Source organism: Camponotus floridanus, unplaced genomic scaffold (assembly GCF_003227725.1).
Source record: "Camponotus floridanus strain SB8 unplaced genomic scaffold, Cflo_v7.5 scaffold3, whole genome shotgun sequence".
NCBI lineage: Eukaryota > Metazoa > Arthropoda > Insecta > Hymenoptera > Formicidae > Camponotus > Camponotus floridanus.
In genome coordinates, this window is record NW_020229436.1 from 180,712 (window position 1) to 205,647 (window position 24,936).

Consider the following 24,936-nt stretch of genomic DNA (forward strand, 5'->3'; position numbering starts at 1 on the left):
TGCAAATACAAGCCTTTATCCAACGTTGGAAATTTTTGACTAATAATTTCAACCTGGTCAATTGCACAGTGGCTTTTAGCTTTTTACGAAAATCAATTTTAAACCCTTTGTGATGTGTCGATAAACGCGCGAAATGCGCGGTAGATTATTTTTATGACTAAAAATCTCGCTGTTAGTCACGAAAGTGATTCTAATTTTCATAAATGGTATTCTAAGCTTTAAGTTAATGTCATATATGTACAACATTGACGTAATCATTTCAAAATTTAGTTTTTTATATAATTTTCATAATCTTTATGGAAATTGGATTTAAGGTGATGAGAAAAATAAGAAACACACACACGTATTCAACGGTAAATGAATAACCTGATTCTAAATTTCTTTCGTCTTACACGAAAATCGTTAAATAATAACTGCGTGTAGTAAAAAAAAATAAAATTCGCCTTGTAAAAATATGATAAAACTACTATCTAACATCTTTTATCGACATCTTCCGGGCAATTTTGATCCGGTCAATTGTATAACGGGCTTTTATCCTTTTACAAATGAAAATCAATTAATCTCTTTGTCACGCATGGATATGCACGATGTATGAACGGAAGAATGGACGTTGAATGCAATGATAAATAAGCCAACAAAATCGTATATTTAGTTACAAAAATCCACGATCGTATTCCACATTTAAACATCAACCGTGTTCAATTTTCTCTCAATAATAATATTATATCATTTCCATATTACATTTTAATATCTATACAGATGGTTTCTATAATTTTTTTAAAATATGATTGCGGATACATGATTGTGTCAAGTATATTTACAATAATTTTTCTGACATTAAATAATACATTGTAATCAACTTTTTATCATTCTATCATTTTCTACAGAAATACCCACATATACCCACAATGTCAATCTCTCTGATTAGAATACAGTTACAAATTTTTATTTAATATTTATCAATTTCTACAAGAGATACACGCGAGAGAACAAATAAAGCATTCTTAAATGCCACGTAGCTTTATTGGTTCGACAAGCAAAAACGAGATATAAATTCCACGAGGTTTACAGAATCAATTCTCGACTTGATGAGAAAACGTTTCCGCGTAGGCGTGTCGCTGTGTGAACTTTACCATTTTAGTGGCGGTAAAAACACGAAGCAAAACAACACTCTGTATTCGCGTAATGCACGTGCACACGTTATCCGATATATAAATGCATTGCATACTTGATCGCGGTTAGTTGATAATCTCGCTGCTTCCCGTCACGCGGGATACTTTACGGCGTGGTGCGTGCGCGACAAGAATTAAGACGCACCCGACGCGAACGAGTCGTTAATCAGCTTTACGAGCCGCGGATAATACAGCCGACTCGGTCGCACAAGCGCCGGTCTTATCTCGCCGATTAAAGCGGAGCGAAAAGAGTGGCCGAGAAATCAAACGCGTTACAATAACGAATAGGCTGCTAAAAGATCGTAATGGAGGATGTATATTCAAATCTTGTAAATAAATCCCCTTCAGTTTCATGACTTTCCATGTATTTCTGTTTAAAATTCCAGGTAGAATTAAAATATTTTTAATATATTTTAAAATAAATTTATGTTACTGTGACTTTTTAACATAAAATATTTTAAACTTAAAATATATTAAAATATTTTAAACTTAGAATTTTTAAACATACTTTTATTAAAAATACATACATTCAAAATATATAAATATATTTTGAATGTATGTATTTTTAAAATATAGATTCTAAAATACTAACATTTAATATCGACTAGTCATAAAATTTGAATAAAGTATTATCTAAATCCTAGAAATATTATAAGCTGTCAAGAAATGTGTGGTGCAATATGTGTTATTTGAATATAAAAGAATGTGTATGCAAGATACAAATTGTATTACTTGAGAGAGAGAGAACGAGTGTATAAAAATATTTTTAATATAAAATAATATAAAAAATAAAATTAATACGAAGAAATATAAAAAAAATAAAGATATTGTAAGATATTACAATTTAAATATTGCACACAAAGGGAAATAGATTTCTTAAATTAATAAAACTACAATAGTCAGAGTTTCAAAATGAAAAAACAAAATTATCAATTTTTTAACAAATTCCTGAATCTCAATAAAAAAATTCCATGAAAATTCCCTGATTTTTCAAGGACGAAAATCCCTGTGAAAATACAAGATAGTCAAGGTTTCTCCCGGGAGTATGTACCTGTCATAAATTAAGAAGGATGGCTGCTACCCGTATTTGTCGATTATAAAAATGGTACGAGTAAAAAATGAAGGGAAACGGACGGAAAAATTTCGTTATCGACGCGACACGTATACACGCGTCCAAAAATGAAATTGTTCCATCTAAATAAGACTTTAAATCAGCGCGATTGAACAGACTGGCTGCGCTTTTCTACGCGCAATCGATATGGACCACACAGCGCGCGGATATCGAATCGGGCTGCTGGCTGTGTACGGCTGTACGTACGCACACATGGCCTCCGCCCCTGGCCGCCCGCTCATGCGGATCCCGGTAATATCGCGTATGCATAATACAGGACAATGTAACTCGGTTCAGGATACGCCGCACAATTAGTGTGGCCGTAATGCAAGTCGCAACGACGACACGCGTGCATCGCCGACGCTTATATTTGAATCGCGTTGGCGCGATGCGTGCATGCGTGCGTGTGTGCGTGCGTACGTGAGGCAAACTACCGCCCGCGGTCGTTGAATAGTCGACGCTGTCGCTGTCGCGTCTGTAATTGTAATTTTCCATCTCCGCGTTTCCATCTCCTGCATTTCTCGCGCGGAGAAAAAGAGGAGGATGGAACGAGAAACGAAGGAGAGGCAAGCGAATGTGAGAGAGAGAGAGAGAGAGGGGGGAAGTCGATGGCATATGGCCTGGAACAAGAGCGAGGGCGATAGCGTCGGTTCTCGTTGGAAGGAAAAAGACGCGATGAGTACGAGAAAAAGAGAGAAGGGTATACGAAGATGAAACGAGAATCGTACGACGATAGCATTACGTGTTAGGAATAAGCGCGACTGGGACAGAACGCGAAGGTTCTCTTCGTTAGGAGAGAAAGAGACGTTTTTAATACGGTTGATCCGACAGAGAGGAAGCAGTCGGAGCAAGGAGGAGGATGAAAAAGAGCACAAGCTGCACTGTGTGAAAAGAGGGTGACAAGGAATACCGAGAGATACCGAGGCGGAACAGAGATAGAGCGCGCGTTCTTTCTCGTTGCACTCGATGAAGCTGGAAGCTGCGAGTGCGGCGAGGATGGCGCGATATCTCGAGGAGCAGACATCCGTCGCTCTAACATGGGCGCGATAAGGACGCGCGATTACTTACTTCACGAGAGAAACGGAGAACGATGAAGGGACGAATGGAGAATAAAGAGCGACGTTGGTGCAAGAGCGAGAACGATATTATAATGGAGAGGAGAAGGAAGAGTGTACCCTATTGTAGGAGGCGAATTGTTGTAAGCAGGTAGACGAAAGGAGGAAGAGAGGAATCGAAGAGGCTTCGATGAAGGACCGGCGAACCGGAGAGATCAACGTGATCGCTCGCACGAGCGAAAAAGGGACAAGCGCGCAAGAAAAAAATAAAGGAAAGAGAGACGATGAAAAGAAGCACGACGTGTTTTAACGATGTTTTTAACACGAGTATGAATTCCAAAAAAAAAGAGAGAGGGACAAGCTTATTTATCCCTTCCCTCCATCAAAATATGTACAAACTGACGTTATAACTCTCAATAATACAGTCGAGCTAATTAACGATGAAATATAATCCCGTTATCGATACGAAATCGATGAATTATGAAGCAGGGGAAGGAGAGAAAATTTCGTGCGCACTCGTACGTGTGTACGCATCGGTATGCGTTGGGCGAACAAGGACGTAAGAGGAAACGAAAGAGAGATAGAGAGAGAGAGAGAGAGAGAGATGGAGGGAAAGGGAGAGCGAGGGGTTCTCTCGCTCGCTCGCGCTCACGCACGGTCGATCGCTCCCGCCGGCGGCCATTTTGTGCTCGCCCGTAGCACCCGGGGCACGTGTTCCCGGAGAAAATATTGGCCGACAATATCCCGCGATAGCGTGCTCGTCGCCCGTCGTTCACGTGACGAGGACGCGGTCGGAGCGACGAGGCCGATAACGGGGAACGCTGACGGGCGGCGTCGCGACGCGCGTCCATCGCGTCGGATCGCTCGGACGGGACCGATGTGTCTCGCGACGCGGGACAATTCGTTCCACGCCGGGTGATTCCCTTCCGTCCTTCTCCCTCGCGCGCGCGGGACCCGGTACAGCCGGGTAGGAAACTGACTCTGGGCCGGCGCGAGACGAATCTCGATCCTATGACATGTTCGCGAGCGATGGCTCGCGAATTCTCGCGCTCGCCGATTCTTTTCGGCGTGTCAATTTTCGACAGAAATATACATGTTGTGCAGATTATCAAATTACTTCCCTTTCCACCCCACTTTTACGCGCTAGTAAATATATAATATATCGAGTGTTACATATTTCTCTTCGTTATTCTTCGTAATCTCCCTTTTTCCTCCCTTGATGTTTGTTAAATATATTTATTAAAATAGTAATTTAGTATGTTTTCAAATAATAATACTATTAGAGAGAATTTTCATTTATTAAAAATTCTTTGAAGGGATATATCTCCTATTATTGCGAAAAAGTATATTAATCTCAATTCTCTAATTATTAAAAATTAATCATATCTTTATTTCAAAGTGACAAAAGTGATGTTTATTCGTGATAAAATGAGTGTTTAAATTTCAATGATTCAATCGACGATATTCTATCGTAGAAAATTCAGAGATTTAAATATTGGATGTTATCGGAAATAAAGTGTCATTCTGGTAATATCAGAGTGAATGTCAATTTTAAATTACGGAATGGATAAAATTCGATTTATACTAATATTCTCAACATACGGTTTTCTCTGATTGCATCGATCGCTATGGTGGACGCGTGATGAGTTATACAAAAAAAAAATATATATGAGAATGCATGAAAAACACAAAATGTAAAAATATCGAGATATCCATTAATATGCAATTCAACGGGTGGTCACAAATTTAAAAGTTTCATAAATGACAACGTGCATTACACATACATATATACGATATGAATTTTAAATTGTTTGGTAATTGTTATTCTTTTATAACAATATTAAAGCTCCACATCAAGATTATTGCAAGATCGTAGCAACAAAAATTTATCAGATTAACTATCTCGAACTATCGCGTGATAGGCGCACAACAGCAGACACACAAACATGTCCTAAAAAGCTATTGAAAAGCATGCATGGCGCATTTGCGTTAAATCCTCGAATAATAACAAGCAAAAATAAGAGTTATGATCACACGAGGTATAATAAACTGCTTTACTGCCTTGTTCCCGTTCTCCTTTTGACGTATTTTAACACGCGATGTCGCTCTTCCATTATTCGCCGGATTAATATTAATCGAGAGCCCCTCCCATCCTCCATCCCTCCGCCCGTCCCCACCTGCGCGAATAATATACGTGGTCCTGATGCCGTTCATAAAAAATGAATCTCGTATCGAGCGCGCGGCGGCAAATCTTTACGAGTGGAACATGATGAGAAGAAGCGCGTCGGCGATTCGCTCGGAAATCGCGACTGTACCGTTATGAGTTACGAGTGCCATTCTGCCGGCATGAATACGGGATGTCTTTTGGACGCGCTCCAGGAAGCTTTTCAAATTGAATTAGAGAAAACGCACCGGTGTCCCGTGTGTCTCGTGAAGCAGTGACCACCAACACCAACGGCCCTCGTCTGACATTTCGACCGAGGAGGGTTCGAGATAAGGCTCGCTCAGAGCGAATAGCGCACAGGATCGTCAGCTTTGGGATTGTCAAAATTTCTTTTCGGAAATAGAATTATTTGAAGTAAATAAAGAGTGGCAAAAACAAAAAAGAACACCGAACATGCTTTGCAGGTATAGAATATTTTGTCTCTCTTCATTTCAATGGGTAAGGAATAAAGAACTTGCGTAAAGGAAAAGAAAATCTATGGCACTGTGAAAGACTAAAAGGCTTAATATTTCAGTTTCTTCGATAGATGAATAATACAAATTATTTTGATTTAATTATATAATAATAGAAAAAAAGTTTTACAGTATAATTCTTTTTATCATTTTTCTCATATTTTTCTATTCCTATATTTTTTCTTTTTAAGAAAATATTAAGATCTTCTGTTAAATTTCCTTTCTCTCGGACAAAAATATATATAATATAAATACTAAGTTCCGAAGAAGCGAGAGAGAAAGAGAATATAAATTTTGCCCCAGAGTACCCAAACATCTGAATCCGCCCCTGGAAGGGCGAGACCGGGTTTCTATGAGGACGACACTCTCGGTGTAATCTCGACAGAGATCGAAATATATAACGATCCCGACCCCACTTGTAGATTTACCGAGTCAGGAGATCGCTAAGTATAGATCCGGGGACTTCTCTCTCTCTCTCTCTCTTTCTCTCTCTCCCTATATTGGGTCGCATTTCCATTTCAAGAGCAACGAAGAGTGAAGAGAGATGCTCGCAGATTTTTCGCGTTTAATTCCGAACGGCGTATTCATCCAGGCAAGCCGAATATCGAGTATTAATTCGTTCGCGCATACCGGTTTCCCATCTGCTTTCTTTCCGCGATATTGACTGTCTCGTGAGCGTTATATAAGGCGAGCGGAATATAATCGAAATCGTGATATTCGAGAGATTATATCTTCTTTGCAAAAATGAGAAAAAAATGACATTTCGAGCATCAAAAATTAAACATATAGAATAGAATATCTTATCCTTCAATTTTAAATGGATATTATTTTAATATCCTTTGTCTTTACTCTGCGACAATGACTGTCGCACTTATAGAAACCGTTAATAGAACCAAGTATAATAATTTATCGCGTCGTGTGTCAAGAACAGGCAGGAGGGGAGCAGCCTCCTTTATCAAAGGCTACGAGGTTATCGTTAGACCTGACCGTTTCATGACCGAGCATTTAAAATCGCATAGTTAATCAATTGCCGATTACAATAATGTATGTATCAGAAGCGTTAATTAAGACTGAATGGCTCCCGGTAATTGTTTCTTCTCGCTATTAATGCGAGTATATAACGAGAGAAAACTTCCTGGAACGAGCATCCGTTTCGATTTAGTCGTGTTTATCGCGTGCTACGAATTTGTATCCCTCTCTCCGAAACTATACGATAAGCCGCTTATGATAAATTACTTTGCAAGTCTATAAGGTATCTACAGCAATAATCTCTTTAATTCTAATCTAGTTATCTAGTTAGTTAGTTAGTTGCTCCAATTATCTGTTAGGTGTAAGATAAAAATTTGAATGACCTAATGTTTAGAGATTACACAAAGTATGTACATCGCATTTTGCATCAAATATATGATGATCTTATCGATATATTATTTAACAGACAACGATCATTTTTTTAAATATTTAGCTAATTAACTTTTCATGTGTCTGTAATAATAGCTACTATCTAGACAGCTATATAAAATTACGCACAAATATTAATTTATTAAACTAATCGATAATAGCTGATACTAATATTAAAGTATTAAAGTATTAAAGTATGCCGTTGATAAAAATATTCATATCAAAAGATGGCGTATTACGATAAATTTTATTGGTCTACCAATACGAGCAGAGTTGCATAATTGTTGGTCAGAAAAAGGGAGCGTACGCCTCGGAAAAATGTAATAAACGAGCGTAGATATAATGGCGTATATGCCAAGGAAATGAAATTTTTACAGGTAGAAGCGCGCAAGATGCGGTCGAGACGGCGTGAGATGCTTTCGTAAAGAATAAATACAATAGAAGCAGTAAAGGAAGCGGAAAAAAGAAAAGAAGATGAAAAAAAGGTACGTCGCGTCGGGCAAATTGCATTGCCATATAACGCTGTTGTACGAATGCTTTTCGTGCTCCCAGTATGGTGGCTGGTAACGCCGCTATTTAAGCTCTTTTCCCGATGCATTGGAACCCTTACATTCGCGATACCATTTTGATTTTCCGCTTCTGCTCTCTATGGCTGTATATTTTTTTTCAGACCATTCAATTCTTATATTTTTTTTTAGAAATTCACTCTTGTCAATTAGTTAAAATGTGATGGAAGCATAGTTATGTAAAATGTAATAAAATGTTATAAATACTAAAACAAAAATATTTTTAAAAACAAAATTTTACACATAAAATGTTATATAAATACTAAAATAAAAATATTTTTAAAAACAAAATTTTACACATATATTATATATGATATAAAATTAAATTAGTGTTTGAATTTAAAATAAGATTGGTGTGAGAAAAAATGATATGTAATTTTTGAGACACCACATATGAATGTATTGAAGGACCGCGGCTTGTAAGACGTTTCCAATTTGTATTGGTATATATCACATCGCAATACGAATTATGACTATGTAGTCGTTTTGCAACTGTGTCTGTATTTACAGTGACCACCGTCTCATCCAATTATACACAGTATCATACGCGTCACGTCGTAATTATTGGCATCGCTGTTGTATGCAATAGCAAACACTCGTTCGACTGTCATTTGCATGATTGCTATATCAAGATCAAACATCGATGTCGGTTAACATTCGCGAAAAGAACAAAATAATAAATATTTAAAAAGCACAATTATATTTCTATTAATTTTAAAATTAATACATTCTTTTTTAAAAATATTTTTTAGGAATTTAAACAATACAAAAATTATCGCATTAAGGTAAAAATGAATCTTTAACAAAGCAGAGATATTAAAATTTATAATGTTAAACATAAATGTGTGGACACAGACCTCGTTAAGTATTCTTAGACGCGGCTTTGCGGTATCTCTAACTCGGAACGCTCATAACATAAGGTTACATAAAGCGCACTTTATGCGGCGTAGCCGATACGAGATATCGCAGGATCGCGTAAAAACCGTGCGGGTGCAACCGCGTAATTACGTTGCATGGAACGCGAGAGCGGATAGCCGGCTTGCTTTTTCGACATAATTGAATTCGGGATAATTGATCAGAGCGAGCGGCCGAGCGAGCGAATCCTCGGGGCACAAGATAGATAGATGATAGATAAAGAGAGAGAGAGAAAGAGAGAGAGAGAGAGACACACTCATAATTATCAAACTTTGGTACTATTATCGAGGCAGTTCATGATTATTAACGTCGCATAATTTGCCGACAATTAGTGCCGCGAGCAAAGTCTGCTGCACATGATAAACGAGTGGTAAGCGCGCAGAAAAAAAAAAAGTATTGCAAGAAATTCTCTACCTCTCTACCTCGCAGAGAAATACCGATTTTACCTTGCATATTTACCGATTCCGTAATAAGTATTGACAGCTACAACACAAGATTTTCGATAAGCTCGCCGCTAAGCCCGAGGCAAAATAAGACAGTAAAGTGTCTTTAATGTAATTGTATACTCGTGTAAATTTTTCAATCGCGCATGCTTAATTTATATATTTATAGCATATTATGAAATGTCAATTTCAATATATTTACAAATTACGATGAATAACTGTCATTAAAATTTTTTTTTAAATAAAAAAATGAATTTTCTTCCCTCCTTAATTGATTTTGGAATGCACATCGTATCTTAAAAAATCTAAAAATAAAATATCTATACGTATGATAAAAAATCTATACGTATGAAAGTGTGTGTAATACACAGATACGATATATTAAATTTCACTACGGGATATTTCAATCTCGCTGTTAACTAAACGCGCTATTTCAACTCGCGTAAGAGGCCTGTCATTGTTCCACTGGAAAGTTCCTTCGGTCGCACACGCGCGAGATCAAAGAGGTAGAACGTAATAACTCACGCATCCGTCTTAAGGCTGTCGTAACTCGCTTACGTACTCCAAAACGTTCGCCGTATTGTTTGACAATAGAGGTAGGGTTTTGTTGTCCGTAACGAATGATCCCCAATTACGCGAAAAAAAGGCAGGAAAAGAACGTGATTTCATCACGGTCGCGAGCACAATGCAATCGCTCCATCACCGCTAAATGTGTCAGCGCCGACGGTAAAGATGGACGATGTATGGGGTGTCCGCGACAAAAAATCGCAAAACACGACGACGGTGATATCTTTATCGAACGCGAGATTGTTTCTCATCGGATATTCCCAATCGAAAAGACCGACATGTCTCGTAACTTATCTCGATTAAGTAACTTTATATCTTAATATCGGAGTAATATTACAAAGCAGCTCTCTTATATATCGGGTTATATATCGGGCAGTTCGATAAGATCAATGAAGATGTTATCTCGATATCCCGTGCGACGCTTATTTTTTTCTCTCTCTCGTGCGAGTTATTTAAACGCAGACTAAATAGGCTTAATGTAACATGCATGTATGTATGACATACGATAAAGTAACCACGATAAACTATCTATCGTATGTCCTCTACATAGTAAACATCGCGTAGACGACACGTAGACAGGTCACGTAGATGCGATTTTATAGTCTAGCGCACACTTTGCAGCTCGCGATTCTCATCATAACACCATCGGTATTCGAAAAATATCGCGAGCAATATCGATCGCGAAGCCACGTTTACTCGTTCGTGTCGAATAAATTTCAATCTCGTCGTAACATAAAGTTACACAGAATAATGCTATTGTAGTCGCGAGCGCGAAATAGACCATGAAAGAATTCTTTCACGCACACGCACACACACCTCGTTACTTTTAATATCTGCTTATTTAGCATATATCCTCTTATGTGTGCTGTAGTAAAATAATATCATTCTCCGCAACGGTTTCTGCATATTTTATGTTGCGCGAAAAAAGTCATACAAATACCTGGCACGTGTACAAATTTCGCGATCAAAAAATACCTGCGATTATTGAAATTAATATTCGGGATACACGTGTATCTTATGCATGAAATGAAAATGGATTACACACATAAATTTCGACTTTGCCTTTGCTAGAACGCAAGATGACGCAATATAACCGCATAATAACCGAGATAAGAGAAGGGAATCTTTCGACAACGAGCTCGTTATTAACCAACGATAATATCCATAATTTTTAACGCTGTAACCGGAAAGACGCGAGTTGACGACGCGAATAATATCATAGACGGGATATCGTCGTTTCGTCGGCGCCAAAGCGCTTTGAACGCTTTAACGCCTCGTTAAGGATACCTTCCGACATCGTCCGAGCAGGACGAAGATGAGGACAAGGACAACGACGATGATGGCGAGGAGCATCGCAGCGACAACAATGACGAGGAACGCTAATTACTCAGCGCGAGAACCGTTTCGGTTCACTCGACATCGTTATATCGCCGACAATGGCCGATTGTATCGCAACCAGCGTACGTACGCACTTGTCATTTCCGGCCGCTGGCTGTCCCGTTTAACGTTAATCAACTTAATTAATCGCGCTGCCCGCGTGCGCTTTTACACCTGAATCGCGTATACTAATGGCGATAACATCGTAAAGAGAAAATCTTTTCGTTCTTTATCAAAGGGTTCTCTCCCCCTTTGTTGTGCGCGGCTTTCCTCGCGTCGATAAAGCGAGATTTTTATCAGGACCGTAGTTTAATTACTACGCAGAGTTGTATGAAAGATTCGTTTCCTTATTGTTTTGCGATGAAAGAAAAATAAGTTCACTATGAAGGATTAACTATTATACGTAAATGTTTGAATTAACGCAATTAGTGCGAAACGTGAAGCTATAAGTGTATACGTATAATTTATGAAAATTTTAAACGGTAAACATTTCAATATGTTACCATGTAATGCTTCATGCATGATATATTCGCGAAGAGAGCATATATTTGCGTTTATCTTTCCATACTATATATATATATATATCGAATGTTGTTGGCATTGTATCTATAAATAACGGAATTTTTATCACGGATTTTTGCGCGAGTTATTAATACAAAAACTTATAATATTTATTTTCTGTTTGCCGATCAAATGAGAGACATTTATATCTTATTTAGCAGAATTCGATAACGATTTTAGTTATTCAAGTCTCGCTAGAAATATGCGATTATAAATGTACAGTGCGGTTAAAAAGACACAAAATATGCGAAATATGCGGGAAACCATAAAGCTATAAATATTAATGATTGGGATACAGAGCTTCATATTCATTACATAGATGTAAAAATTTATAAATGATAAATTATAAATATAACCCTCCAAATTTCTTAAATTTTAATATTTTTTGCGAAATTCCTTCAAAAAATCCCTTTAAAAAAGTAAATAAACAAAAAAATAATGCACGCCGAGTATGATTCGAAATAAAAATGGACACAAATATGCATAAATTATGTTCGATAAACATGTGAAAAATATGCATATTTTGCATATATACAAATTATTTTCCCGGAAAAACAGCATGGATTAATTCCAATAATACTGTCCGCCTGTGTGATATATGTGCGGATTATATGCGCGCGTATCAGCGTGAAGGTATGCGTGCACGCATAATTCACGCCTATCTCTCTGGCCTTCCGAGCATGTCCGTGGCGTGCTATCGTGAGTAACTGCGAGCTGAGGAAGGCAAAGTGCTGTTTTAGACCTCGCTAGAAAATAAGAACGGAGATCTTTCTCCTCTATATTGCATTCACCGACCAAAATTTTGAATTATTTCGATCGCTAAATAAAATATAATCTAAATAAAAATTAAGAAAAGCACATTACATAAAAATGATGAAAATATTAATATCAGCGAGCTAAAAATAGAACTTTGCGAAATAAAAAGATTCTATATTGATCGCACAACATTTGCATCGTCACTACATCATGTTATCGCTACATGTCGTTTTTATTTCGATAATCTCCATTAAAATCGTTAGAATAAACATCGTCACATGTGTAATGTATACTTAAACGCGCCATTATATTACCGCGAATATATTACCAATGCGTTATACCGGTATCTTTTGAATAAATTTACATAAGAGTTGCGAGAGAAAGAAAGAGAGAGAGAGAGAGAGAAAACGAAAGAGACAGAAATGAGGATAAAGAACGAGCAAAGGCAATCATGGTTGATTTAAGGAAAAATAAATAAAGTTATGTAAAATCAGAACGCGGAAAAAAAAGAGTAATCGATGCAAAGGAAACTCTCGATTTATTAGGCAACAACTCAATTGCTTTCCACGAGCAATTCTTGACGCCGAAACGATATAAAGATCATCGCGAGAGATCGAAGCACTTATAGAGATTGCCGCGAGTATATTGCACATCGGAAGAAGAGGAAGAGAGAGAGGGAATCACTTAGTTTAATGAAAAAATGAAACTACGTTAAAGGCGATTTTACGCGGTTTGCCCTCGACGATCATCTCATCCGAATCCACCAAAGTAAATTTACATCCGATTAATGAACTTTCTTTGAATCAGGATTTACAGGACGCAGCCTTAATGATCACATCGTACAATTATTCAAAGTAAATAAAAAAATAACGAATATCTCTCGTAATGAAAACTAAATTTTGTTTTTCGATTGCTATATAAAATATCTTAAAATTTCTACGCAACTTTGATTTTTACGACAAATTTCATGCATTTATTAATTACATTTTTGTGTTTCAATCTTTTATATTTTTATATTTATCCTTGTTTATCTCTTTTATTCTTTCAATCCCTTATTTTGAAAAAATTACTTATTCTTCAAGTATTCTTCTTTCAGAGAAGAAGAGATGAAACGTGTAAATTCGACTTAAGATTCAACGGGGTCCTTAAGGGACTCCTCTTGTCACGGTGTAGGCAGGAGCATCGATACGAAGGAAAACTTTTATTAAATCGGTCCTCGAGGAGTCCTACGAAGGCCGATAATTACTAGAAGGAGCATCGTGTTCACGGAAGCGAAACGCCGTCGAGAGAAAACTTATGTAATCGCGACGCGCACTTTACGAGCAGCGACCGAGCAATCTCGCGGATTTCGATTTGACGGAGAAAGTACGAGGACGACCAGAAAATCTATAGTTTTGTACCATGACAAATTATATATAAGATTTTGTGAAATCTAATTACGGCTATTAATCAACTCCACGAAGGTAAATTCCTTTTTTTGTCGAAATTATTAAATATTGTGAACAAACAGAAAAAGTTTTACCTTAATTTTACTTAATTTCTCTTGACCATAATTATAATATATCAAAGAGATTCATTAACCTGTTTCCGGCCAATTGCAAAAATGCAATGTTTGTTTAAGATAATATCAATTAGTGCGAAACGTAATAAAATTAGTAATTTAATTTGAAAATTCCCATTACATACATAAAAACACAAAGGGGAAAAGTAACATACGTTATTAAAGCATGCAATATATTTTAACTTTAATACGATATAATTTCAAATGTAACATGTAATTTTATAACATTAAAAAATTTTGTTAAATTCGATTTTAATAACTAGAAATACGATAATAATAGTTTAGTCCGCTATTGCCACAGAATCATAATACAATCGAGAAGATGCATTTATAACAATGTGTCTAAACATTACGTCATATAACGAAACATGTACAATACGTTACCGGATATATGTCCTGTGTTCCGCGCGAACCAAACTATGCATCAACGTTTTAATTAATCTAAACAATTAGCCGCATCGTATGATATCGCGGCATGTCACGCAGCGCAGTGTTATGTCACGTAATATCTATAATAAACTACGCTGCATATCAGCTCCTATTAATTATGGCATTATTATAAGCATTCTAGCAATGCATTCCCGGCAATTTTGATGAGTACAGTTGAGCGCATGACATTATTGTGCTAAATCAGAGATACACAACTCAAATATTAATTCGAACCGCATTTAGTTTACATTAAAATTAACTTGACCGCATCCGTTATCGTGTTATTTTATGGTAATGGTTGCATAATTGCAAATAAACAAAAATATTTTGACTTGCAAACTTCGTCGCTCGATTTAAAAAAAAAAAATCCGCATATTATTATTTTAATTATTTTAAACACGATTAATTGAGGTAATTATAAACCCTGCTAATACATGTTGCAATATTCCCCTTCGTGTCGTTGCGTTATTTTTTTTTATCGTAGTATCTCATTATCTAAATGGGAGAAATAAATACGCGCGAAAAATTTTTTGTACGCGAAACAATTGCGCAAATTGACAGCCATCACCCTATATTAGTACTCCTACGTACGCGTTACTCGTGTACGTAAGCCGTATATCGTGCGTTTCTACGCAAAGTGACTAAACACACACGAAATCATGCTTCGTGCTTGGAAATTCTCAGATTCTCAATGGACAGGTCGTAAATCAACGGGACATAACGCGAAGGAACGTAGCGCAACCAACAGTGCAACGATGCGTTTCATTATGCCAGCATTAGCAGCAGTCGTATAGGCTCTTGCGGATAAATGCGTACTGACTAATATATTGCGTACGTGTATGTGTATTTAAATATATATATATATATATATATATATATATATATATAAAGAGTGTGTGTGCGTGTGCGCGCGCGCGCGCACTATCACAATCATAATACATATTTAATTACCGTGAGCATGTCCGATAATCTGGAAGATTAGCGTGGCCTGGCAAAACCTGTTCTCGACTTTCCGGAGAATGCGCGCTCGTCGATTATGTAAAACGATTAGCGGTTAATATCACAATATCTTAAAATAAAATAAAATCGATGTTACTCTCTCTCTCTCTCTCTTTATTTTTTTCTTTTCTCCTCCTTTCTTTCGGTGATGCTAATGATTGACAAGTCGACCCGCAATTTAAAAAACCATCAATTTAAAACGTTTTAATCTCACGCTTTAATGCTCTATATATTTGGAAATATTTATCCGGTAATTCTTAATTGATTGAATCAAATATTGTTAAAAGTGCTAAATTGGATTATTGTTACATTACAAAACTCGTCAACTTTAATTATCCGGAGATGAAAATATTTTGAGAATTCTCTCGGTATTTGAAAAAGTTTATATTCGTTTTATCTTCAATTATCACAGAGTAACGTGCACGGTAATCATTTAATTATTAATTAATCTTATATTTATTTGTGAAAAAGCATTCTATAATATCTATCAGTATTAATCAGAAAATGAATTCACGTAACTTTCTCTCCCAACAAATATTTACTCGAACCATCCCACTTCCAATCTCGATCCGTATATTCTATCGCGCACGGAAATACCCAACAAAGAGGCCAACTATAATAAAACGTAATATCGCGATTTATATGTATTATCTATGCAAGTTTATTTTTACGCAATCGATTCGGAGCGTCGCAATTACATTTTCGACTTCCGCGTTTATGCATTCCGTTCACAATTACGCGATAAATAGTCCATAAAATCGTTCATATAAAACGCGTAATAACGTTGTGTCGAACGCATGGTCAGTCGTCGCGCATTAATAGCTACTATATAGTAGCATTAGCGGCTACATTAATCGATAGCGTCGGGAGTCGCAGGTTTAAATTGTATACGTGACCCTCGTACGCGGTCGTTGTACTCCTCTCTCTCTTTTTCCTCTCTCCCTCGGGGCAGGATATTCCCCCAGCATTAAGAATTTCTTGTGTACGCATATGCGATATTATACTTTTAGTTAAACATCGAAACTCACACATATATCGTTATGGGATTAAAATAAATGAAAATAAATGAAAATAAATGAAATAATATATCATAAATAAATAAAAAAAATATTTCTCACAGTTTGAAATATATTGTAACATTTAAAAAATTTAAAATTGATGTATGTATGCGTGTATATGCATGTGAAGAGTGAATAATACATAGTACTGTTAGCGGATGGTCATTGTAATCAGATACTCGAATACTTATCCGATTTCGCGGGTATTGTCTGGATATTACTTGGATAATAGCCAGAATATTCAAGTAATGCATTCGGATAAAATCCATACACACACACACACACCGAGACATTCTCGGATATTCAAGTATTTTCAGCGCTGAAATAATATGAGAATATAATCGTGACGAGAGAGGGATTCCGCGTACACAAAATTGTGATTTATAGGAAACAGTTTTCTCTCTCGCATTGTTGAATTTAATAAACCGAAATGTACAGCATACGTGGAGAAGATACAATGGATTGCGAGCAGCGAAAGAATAACGCCATTTAAAGCACGGTGTAAGAGCGCAAAGTAAACGTTACTGTTGCCAAGTTAATACTGTTAATCGCGGCAGGAATGTTTTAATATTCCTCGGAAATTCTTTCTCCGCCGGCAATTCGGCTCGCGTTTATAAGCGACCGGTCGGCTGGCTCGCCAAGAGAAGCCCAGGCGGAATATTACGCGTCGAGCGCGCGATATTCCAGGCGCGTATCAGATTGACGCATGAATGCCGTCTCTGTGTGAAAAAGAAAAAAAACCCGATACGACGTTGCTGCATCGCGACATGCGTGAATACCTGCGTATCGCGCGTATATTTTGGAAATGAATTGCAGCGATGTGATTAATCGTATTTGATGGTATCGAGCCAACGTATCGGGCGGCGTTATTTATTTCTCGCTTAAAGTTTCGACAAGTTGATGCAAACTGATGGACGGATTATTAATTTAATACCCGAGGCATTTATACATTTTTGAATATATATTCGAGAAATATATCTTACGAAATAAATATATGAATTACGTAACCGTTATTTATATAACTGTCGAGATAAAAATTATTTTCCGATTTTTAGAAATAAAACATCGATAATTTTATAAATATTTTCTTCTCAACTTTACTCTTTTAATGAGACTGGAATCCTAAAAATAATGTCAAAGAAATTTATTAAAAGATATATAATAAATCCTTAGAGCTAACTAAATTTGCCTAGAATTTTAATAAATTGCCTTTCATATTAAATTGAAAATAATATTTATTTTTGTTACGCGTACATAATTTTATCTCCGACGCGCATTATACAATGAGATATACAGAGTAAAAATGCATCTCTTGATATGAAAGAAAATGAAGAACGCACGAGCGTTGCTTCCCTTTCAAGAGTGAAGTTTATATTACTATAGAAGTTTATTCAAGGAAGCATTTTCCAGCCTCGATATCCGACGCGAGGATTGCATGCGCCAAGTATCGCTCTCCCACGCAACCGGACGGCGACACGCGTGAGTAACCTACCTACGCACCGTGTTTCGCTCGCGACAAGAGTGCGAGCGCGTGCGAGCGAGCGCGATGCAAGCTCCGCCTTGAATGAATTCTCGTCGTCGCCTCGAGCGGGACTCGTGCGTCGACGTGTGTGCGTCGTGTATGCACGTGTGCGTGTGCGTGTGCGTGCGAGACTGCAAGCGTGTCGCGCGACAGATGAACATTCACGCTGATGGAGGACTGTTAACGCCGAACGCGACGATTATCCCCTGTTATTTCGTTATCGCACAAATCACTTTTTATTGGAGGAATTTATGCCCGATTATTCCGCGCGTTTTTTACCATTTTTATTCGCGCGTCAAGATACCAAAGGTGAAGTGTCGGAGATACTCGAATCTTGCGACAGAGAAACTCAAACACGCAACGAGGTAACCGCAGAAAGTTATTCGCGTCCCTCGATTAGACGTGTCGCGAATAACCATATATTTCCCGTGTCAAATGTGCAAGAGCGAAACATTGATGCCGCGTCGATATCGATCACCCCATATATTTCCACGTTTATTCTTCGTTTCTTGCTCGTTCGTATCCTCGCGTCTCAATTCTATCGCCTTCGAATATGCGAAACTCTTGCCCCGACGATGCTTTCTGCGTTTCGAGTATACATATACGCGTGACAGGTCCGTAGGGCGTACGCGCGTGCGTGTGGGTGTGCGTGCGGATGCGTATGCGTGTCTGCGGCAGGCGTGACTATCGTGTTCGCGTTTGCCCGCGAGAGACACATGCGGCCGGTGGTCGTCCGCGCACACGTATGCGTGCACGTGTGCGTGCGCGCATACACGCGCGCGGATGCGGCTACACGTAGCCACACTATCACGCAATACCAGGACTTCGCGGAGAGAGAATCGAGTTTGTTGAAATAACCTTTTCACGAGAGCCGCGCTCGCGCAACGCAAACTGTTATCCGACAGGAATCCGAGAGCCCGCAATGGTTAACAGCAATTTTTAGGCAATACATATAAACGGGTTTTCATCTATCCCGAACGCACGCTCGCTCGTATTCCAGTCGATTCATCGACAAATCAATGCGATTAAATCACACTTGAGATAATTATAGCTCTGAACGTGCACGTATGTGGTATTGATTACGATTCAAGTCATTCATGGAAATTCCTTCAAAGAGAGATATATATTTTTGTATAAATATATCTAATTATATGGGACATAAATAGAGATCAATGAGTATTCAAACAATAATGTATTGTTCTTCCTGGGGAAAAATATGTATAGCCTTTAATATATCCATATGTCTCTGCAAATGTGTGTATTAGAATTTGTACAAGCTGACAGATTTCTTTTTTATTTAATGATCCTTATAAACTTATTATTTTTTATATATTAAATATATATTTTCTATATAATAAATTTATACATGTATATAAAAATGATAATCATTGCAATTCTAATATTAACTCTAATTATTTTTCAAAACAGTTATTGTATTAACATTTCGATAAATATATATAATATTATAATTGTCGAGACTTATATAAGTATAAATACATTAAGATAGCTGTAAAACGTGAAAAATATCTGATTTCGTGGCATTATACATACAATGTCAATATCTCTATTATCTCTCTTTGAAGCTTATTTAATAATCAATACGTCAATATATACCAAACTTATCGAAGCATCAAAAGTGCTTATGTTACTTATATAGCTTGTACAGCATATACATGTACAACGTGGGACAGGAAGTTTGCACTCACATATACACATACAAGTAGGTATGCTGAAAAGCTACAAATTTCTCAATTCAAAAACGAGGAGATTGTAAACGATTGAAGACGCGCAATCTTTTCGAATGAATGTTCGCGCGTGAAAAATATATAAAAAATCCTTACGATTTATCTCGACCTTGCAACCTTTGCGTAAATAGAATTTTAACACGGCGTCTAAATTACTCGGGTGCACGGTGTACAAAGTTCACAATTAAGATGGTGTAAACAAAGATGGCGCGCGATGAAACATTCACCGGGGGGAGGAGAATCGATTTCGAAATACATCGCTCCCTAGGTATACGTTCCAACGTACCTTTTCAGCAACTTTTAAATTGGAAGAAAAAAAGAGGAGTCACTTACTATCGTGCGTCGGTGAGAGCAGACACACACATCCACGCGAACGGGGTGACCGGCGGGGAGCTTCTCCCTCCCCTCCGCAGGGCTTCGCCCAGTGCTTCCTCGATGTATGATAAATATATATATATATATATATATATATATATATATATATATGATGTGTATATTATATATATATATGTATATATATATATATATATTTATATATAATCCTTCCGATACGCGCGTATTTCTTCTCGTTGCTTATAATCCAACCGCCGCTGCTGCCGCTGGCTGCGAGCTTCACCTCGCGACCCTGTTCTCACGCACGTACACACATACACACGCCGCCGCCGCAAAGGAACCCGTCCCGGACTCGTTGTTCTCGCACCGCGACGAATACACCCCGATCGAACGCGACCGCGAAGTCACAACCCGTCGTTATTTACACCGTGAATCCGATCTTTTACCTCGCGCGACAATTTCCCGTCTTCCTCCTGCCCCACCGGTGGCGCCGCTCTTCGTCTAACCTCCTCTCGCTTTCGCTCTCTCTCTCGCGCTCCTCCTCGGCCGTGCGTGTGTGCGTGTGTATATATATCGCGCACACCACCTTCTCGTTACGCCCGGCGAACACGTACACACGTAACGGACACGCACAAGCACTCGCGACGCGATACGATTCGAAATGAAAAGAAGGAATCAGCGACGATGTTTTTCCGCGGCTTTCCCGAGTACGCCCTGAAGTTCGCCCGTTCCACGAATGTCGCGCCGCACATAAACAAACACGTACTACACAAACACTGCCTGTACCGCGTCTCTAGACCCGGCGAACGCACCTACGATCAACACTTTTTATCTCCTTCTCTCTCTCTCTCTCTCTTTCTCTCTCACACATACACTTTCTATCTTCGTCTCTGCAGCACGCTTTCTACGTGTTGCGTTCGCTCTCTCGATCCCACGGACGGGTCGCCCGGGCTGCGCTGTCTGTCTCTCTCTTTCTCTCTCTCTCTCTCTTTATATCCTTCTCTCTTCGTAGAATCGACACTGCTACCAACCCGCCACCTCCTCGTTTCTTCCGGCACCTCGGAGCACACGCGCGCGAAAAAAACGGTGCTGAGGTGTACGTCAGCCGAATCAAAGTCGCGCGAACGGAACGAACTGCTCCTTTCCGCTCGTCGTCGTCGTCGTCATTGACGCTGTCGTCGCGAGGGAGAAGCACACGCACCCGCGCACTCTTTGTCACAGACACACGCACGCACACACATACACACGTATGCACTTTCTTTCCCTCGTTGGCTCGTTCGGTCGGTCGTTCTCCTCTCACGCGAGAGCGGGACACACCCGGGTGGTTTTCGTCTACGGTGCTGTCCGCGCGATGGAGCGGACGCCGCGTATCGGATCGAGTCGCCCGGTCTCGGTTTTGCGTCGCGACGTCTCTCTCTTTCTCTTTCTCTTTCTCTCTCTCTCTCTCTCTCTCCCTCTCTATCTCTCTCGTTCTCACCTCGACGCGAGAATCGCGCGCGGAAGCCGCTGATTTCGCGAGACGGACGAAAAAAAGACGCACGGAGAGACAAACGCGCCTCCCTTCTTGTCACAAAGCACTCACGACGAACCGCAACACATGGCTACGACGGGGCCTCCGCCGAGATCGGGGCCATTCGGCCGCGCTCGGTCGCGTCCGCCGCCGAGCGTCAGGGCCGTCGACACGTGCTCGCGGCGCCACGTGACACTTGGATCGCCTCGCGTTGCGTCCGGGAAAAATGTGGATTCTTGCCGTGGATCGATTTCCCTTGCGTCTCGTCGCACGCGATGCTCCTATTGTTTTCATTACGCAATGGAAGCTTTCGTGTATATACGTGCAGATGGCCTGTATTTTTCGAAAGATTTTCCGAAAGAAAATATATGAATATTTCTCACAAAGTAGTTTATATAATTGCAGCTGAAATTATGTAAGTTATCATAAATAATCGCTATTTAAATTGACTTAAAAATATTTTTAATTCATGTATCGAAATAAATAATGTGGAAAAATAAATTTTGCAACTAAAAAAAAAGTTTTTATAGCGCATCGATAACTATACATAACAATTAATGACGACAGCTTTTTCAAAGAATTATTACACTGCAAAATAAAAATTTCACTTTCTTGACTTTTAACATCATCGATAAAGATAAACGATTTATTACAATAAAAGAAACACAGATGTCGATGACGAATAATGTGTGCTCGGATATAAATCAATATTGAATGCACATACGTAAGCGATAATAAAAGCGTTATTAATGGACATTGGTCAAGTCTTGTACTGGAAAGTTCGTTTTATTAGTAATAATAAATTTTTATTACACAATTATTATTTAGTAATATAGATATGTTTCTTTATCATTGGATGTAATTTTATTATTATTTGACGTTGATAATTCTTATCACAAGCACACTCACGCTTAGCTAAATAAAAATACGTTAATAAATCTCCTTATACAGAGTACGTGCGTACTCCGTTTTATCGTCAGATAAGACAAAGTGCAGTATATTCCGTCATAAATAATTCGCGTAAAAAATTCCTTGGCAAATCGAAATGCGGAAAGAGACAAGCGTACAAGCAAAGAGAAATTCTGTCGGAAACCGGGGGAACTCGGGTGTCAATTTCCGGGGTTGGCCGACAGCTAGGGAAAGGACTAGGGTTCCGCACAGGCGTCCTCCGTCCTCCCGTCGTCTTTCTACGAAGGCTACGCGGCCAGATCTGGCCTAGAGGAGAAAAGAAGCCGAGGGAGCTTGAAAGAGCACGACGAAGCATGGAGAGAAGCCGTGGAGCCGCGGAGGAGAAGCACTCCTTCACCGCGAAGCGGACTCTTCACGGCGAGACAAAGGCGAGGTCCTCTCGCTCGCTCCCTTAGTCCTATCCCTCTTTCCCTCTGGCTCTGCCCTCGTTCCGGTCGCTCCTCTATAATTTCGTCCTTCTTGCTCCGATATGGCCTGTCCTTTTTCTCAACCATTCTTGTCTCTCTCTCTCTCTCTCTCTCTCTCTCTCTCTCTCTCTCTCTCTCTCTCTCTCTCTCTCTCTCTCTCTCTCTCTCTCTCTCTCGTTCCCCTTCCGCCTCATCCTCTTCGATTCGCAGTCTCTCTCGAAATCTTCCGTCCTTATCTTTCAATCCGTCGCATTCTATCCCCCGACTTTTTTTCGATCTCTCTTCTTTTCTTTATGGAACTCTATCAGCGTCCTTATCGTTTCGGTGCGAACCCGTCCGCTCAATCTTTCACTCTCGACATCGACATGAGAGAGAAAAAGAGAGGATCGTCGGTGACAAACAACGCCGAACCCGGGAGAGTGAACAAGGGGACGGCAATTAGGAGAGATTCGTTTTAACTTTTCCCTATCGTCCTTGTCGTCGTCGACGACGGACACCGAACGCGCGATGATCACTATGTAACCGGAAGCGGCGATCGAAGACTCGTTACGTCCTCTCACCCTTTTTCCTTCTCGCGCCCTTCAGAGAGAACGGTATAACCACTGGTGACATCGGTTTCCGCGATTGTACTTGATAACGATATCGCACATTCGCTTCGATAAATTTTCCAATCGACTATTAATTCCGAGAAAATTTGAAAAACTTTTAATTATATTATCTCGCTTCTCTCTTTCTTTCTCCCTAGTAATACCTTAATTTTTATATTTAATATAAATTTATATGAATTAAATCTTTCCAAACTATAAATATATTGTTATAAAGAATAATAATTAGCATAATATATAAAATTATATTATTTAAATGTAATAATTGATATAATTTATATATTATAGTAATAATGGTAAAAAGATGATTTCAATAATCATTTATTGCCATTTTTTATTTTTTAGAATTTTAATTTCATCATTAAAAGGTGACAGGTTCAAGTTTCTATAATTTATACAAATTAATACAAATTAATATGATGAAATTAAAATTCTAAATAATAAAAAATGGCAATAAATGATTATTAGTTTAAAATTACTAGTTATAAAATTTTTTTAACTTTGTCCAGCTAAAGATAATAAAAGAAAAAAAAACAAAAAACTGGTATAATATTAGTTTTTCATTAATTAAATTTATCGCTGAGTAATATATTGCCAATAATGCAGCGACCATCCGGTTAAAGGAGATGTTATACTTAGATAATAGTGTTAATTACGAAAGTAATCAACAGGAATGCTATCCGGTATTGTGAAATGAAATCGGATCAGTCTTACGTGCTAATTTCAACGTTATTTTATCTTTCCCGATTAGATAGCCTTCTCGGTAGTAACTGCTGCGCCGTATATAATTTGAGCGCGTCCTGTTCATCTTGAAACTTGTTTTGCTACAAATTCCTCTTTACGCGAGACGAAGGAATCTGGCTTCATGTATATATTTGATCCCACAAATACACACTAAAGTCGTACAGACGTCTGCAATTTTTCAGTTTATCAGAATCGTCAAAGAATATCCCTCGTATTTCATCGTAATAATCCTCGACACGTGTGTTTATAACTCTTAAAAAATATGACGAAGGATATTCTACATTTTCGCACGTTAACGATAGAAAATATACAACAGAAATTTTGATTAATGGTACATACATTGTATAACGTGCAAAATATGAATTTATTTTTGTTTATTATATTTTTATTTATTCTATCAATTTTAATTTGCAAAAAAGCACACAATGATAACACCTCGGATTGATATCATTGCTCT

General features: G+C 38.4%; 1 protein-coding gene across 1 annotated transcript in view; it reads right to left on the reverse strand.

Moving 5' to 3' along the window:
- Window positions 1-20,370, reverse strand: part of LOC105257651 (zinc finger protein 608-like) — a 150,389-nt gene extending 130,019 nt beyond the window's left edge. The window contains exon 1 of the mRNA XM_025410082.1: window positions 20,245-20,370. The gene's annotated coding sequence lies outside the window, so the exon portion shown is untranslated. The remainder of the gene's footprint in view (window positions 1-20,244) is intronic.
- Window positions 20,371-24,936: the final 4,566 nt, after the last annotated feature.